Source organism: Nannospalax galili, unplaced genomic scaffold (genome assembly GCF_000622305.1).
Source record: "Nannospalax galili isolate Female #2095 unplaced genomic scaffold, S.galili_v1.0 scaffold296, whole genome shotgun sequence".
Lineage (NCBI taxonomy): Eukaryota > Metazoa > Chordata > Mammalia > Rodentia > Spalacidae > Nannospalax > Nannospalax galili.
In genome coordinates this window covers 1,836,649-1,840,091 of record NW_008340113.1, presented here as the reverse complement: position 1 = coordinate 1,840,091, position 3,443 = coordinate 1,836,649, and the positions used below count along the sequence as shown (strand labels likewise).

Below are 3,443 nucleotides of genomic sequence, written 5' to 3'. Positions count from 1 at the left end.
TAAAAATAATAAAAAATAGCCACTGTCACCAGGAACAGCCTTCCTTTAACTGGCCCTTAATGGAGACTTCTATCTCTACCTTCTCTCTTTTGGCTAATTGGTGTATAGCTCTCCTTTCATATGATAAAGCAGAATCTGCAATTATGATACTCTGTCTTTCCTTAAAATTATAGAGTGTTAACAGGTGTACAGAGGGCGAGGCATGAAGCTGATTATAGTGCCCAGGCTGGCCTTGAACGCTCCATCCTCAAGGCCAGGTGAAAGTTCAGTTTTAAAAATCACTATTTAAATGTGCTTCAGTCACCTGCAAATTACCAGTGAGGACACCTGAGTTAACTCCTCCAAACCACACCTATCAGCCACCAAGAAACAGCTGCTCTAGTGCCTCATTAACAGAGACCTAGTAAATGTTAAACATCATACCTATAAAATGTTTTCTTCTTACCACACAGTAAGTGCTAAAAACATCAATGGATAGAGAAAAAAAAAAGGTATTAAAAACAAATCTCGTGGGGGCTTTTGATATTTTTAAGTAACTCCATAGAAAAACTACATGATAGAGAAAAATTACAAGGCAGGCGATCAGGCTGGGGTTGGTTAACTATGTAAAATATAATTTGTTAGTAAAAAGAATGCAGAAAAATACATAAATTACCAATCACTGGGAACATTATATATATATATATATATCCTACAGTGTTATAGAGAAAAGAACTGTGCATACTATGAACACTTAAATGACATGAAGGAAAAAACATCCCAGATCTGAAAGAGCCCCAAAGCTCACAGCAGAATCTGAACTTCAGTTCAATGACCTTTGTAGCCATGGGGACACAGCTTCCCTGAGAACCTGTTAGTTAACTAGAGGTAACAACCATTTCCTGGTATTTTTACATGTGGAAATCGCCTAGCACAGCTCTTGGCACATTGAAGGGACCAATGTTTACTTCAGTTTGAATTGCTGAAACCCTATTGTGCCATGCCATGTTCAAGGCAAGGGGTATACAGACATGTTGCTTTCTGGGTATCAACAGTCACAGAATTCCATTCTGACAGGGGAAGGAGTACTGAGGTACACTTAACATCACAGTTTAGAAGAAATCCTTTCGCTATTCATGTTCCATTTGTGAGACTGGTGCTACTATATGCTGCTAACATATCCATTTTGATCCTCAAGTCCTTACACTAGGTAGGCATAAGTTTTACCATTCCATTATACAAGTGGGAAACAACTATCTGGACAGTTTCCCATAATCGCATCTCCCCTCCCCAGGTTGACTTCTCTGCATGTGCCACCTCCCTTTTGGCCAGACAGACCACAGGACTTTGTTTCAGCAAATAGACTGGTAAATGGAAGGGCTATAACAACTTCTTTTCACCCCCTTGTATCCCTACACTTCTAGTCCTTCCCAGTGCTACTTGGAAGTGAGCTTGTGAGCCTAGAGTCACACTGCTCTGCACCTGAGTCCGAGTCTGGCGTTTGAGAGTCTTGTGCTTTTCTGCCACTATATTGTTAGGTATCTGTTATGATAATTGTATCTTTACTATTAGAGAAAAGTTGGAAGACAGAGGTGAGAGAAGAGGGAGGCACACACTATACTAACCAATAAATACACCCTGTAGCTCATAGACCTGTGTCACTGTATCACGAAGGGGAAAGAAGTCGGCTTTCAGCATTAGGGGTTTACCATTCACTTAAGGAGAAGTGAAAGTATTTAACAAATTTTGTAAACATGAAAAAACAAAGTAATGTTTTTAAATATACAAAAAGAAGGTCCTGGTAATCAATGAAAAACAAAGACCAACTCCTGACTCACTGCTAAGAGAACAAGAATGTGGAAAATTTCTTAGGTGGTGGGTATTTTTAAATAATTAAGAAAATTGTCTTAAAAATCACCAGCCACTCTTTTCTGACACAACAAGTATACAAAGAATGAGTCACAGAGCCGTCTCAGAAGAAAACACGTTCAGTAACTTATTAAAAGCCCAGGGTTACAGATTTCATCTAATCAAATTAGTAAAAGCTTGTGCACAAAAATGACAAAAATTTAATGACAAATTGCAACGGCTGGAGCCCAAGGACAGCCCTAATGAGATGAACTGGGCAAGGCACGTTGGAGTAAGTAAATTAACATAATAAATCAAATCAGTACCAATGAAGACAGAACCAGCTGAGTTTTCACCTCCCTTTTCTAGGAACATAAACTCTATAACCTTCTGAGCATCAGAAAGCATAAGACAAAAACTCATGTCCATCTACACATTTCTCGAAATGCAAAAGAACATGGAAGAACATTAAAAATGCAGACTTCCTAGAAAAAAGAGAATCTGGCTCTCAGTGAGCCACCCAGAGAAGACAGAACTTTACTTTTTGACCTTGAAGAAAAAAATCACATATTTTTTCCTCATATGTACAGTCTGGATTGAACCATTCACCCAAACACACAGTGTGAGACATGAAAGCAGAAGGGGGACTCTGGAGTGAGAAGAGGGAAGAAGACAAAACAGGGATCAGGGGTACGGGGGACACAGTACACTGACGCACACTAAATTAACTTTAAAAAGCTGGCTATGGCGACACAATCTTGTAATCTCAGTGGAGGTAGGACTGCCAGGAGTTCATGGTGAGTTCCATGCCAGCCTGCATCATATAACTTTAAAAACTAAACAAAAATCATGCTAATAATTTGTGGTCTTTAATCACATAAGTCAATCTTATACCAAAGAATGGGCCTCAAAGTAATTTCAGCTTCCACAGTTAAAACTGTAATTGGGACCACGGCAGCTATTCCCAGTTCCTATTCCTTCATTTCAGGTAACTCTTAAGTGTTTGATGGGTTCATTTCTAACACAGCAGAAGTTCATGGTCCAATATATATGTAAAGTAACAAATGTACTTAAAACTTAGCTCTACCAGTGTGCCTGTGTGAACCTTAGTTATAAATCCCAAAGCATGGATAAAGACCACCATAGAGGAAGACCGCTTATTGGTACTAAAGGCTTTACTGTAGTAAACCAAATGTATTTACAATTTATACAAATGTTTAACAACAAAAATATAAAAAACAAAAATTCACAAGATGCAAATCCAGGAAACAAGTTCATCAGAGACACCACTACTCTACAAAGTACTCAACATGAGGTAAGCTGCAAGGAACAGAAAGGTAGGCTCACACTTGTGCAAGGTGTGAGCTACAAACCCCTGGGGGACACTAGCTTCTGCTCCTCCATCCCACACCCATGGCTTCTGTCTGTGGTAACGGTGCTCCTCCATCCTACATCTGTAGTCTGTCTGCATGGAATGAAGCATCCCACAGCTGTGGCCTGTGAAGTCCTGTTGCTCCATTTGATCTTTGTGGGTGGACAGGTGGCTGTTGATGAACCCATTGCCTTCTCTCTGTAGACTCAAAGTTTGTATCAAGGTTTGGAAACAGGTTTCTCCA

General features: G+C 39.6%; 1 protein-coding gene across 11 annotated transcripts in view; it reads right to left on the bottom strand.

Annotated features, from left to right (window-relative positions):
* Positions 1-2,984: 2,984 nt before the first annotated feature.
* Positions 2,985-3,443, bottom strand: part of Tle1 (TLE family member 1, transcriptional corepressor) — a 99,972-nt gene continuing 99,513 nt past the window's right edge. For all 11 annotated transcript variants that reach the window (XM_008835081.3, XM_008835082.3, XM_029564495.1 and 8 more), the window contains one exon: positions 2,985-3,443. The gene's annotated coding sequence lies outside the window, so the exon portion shown is untranslated.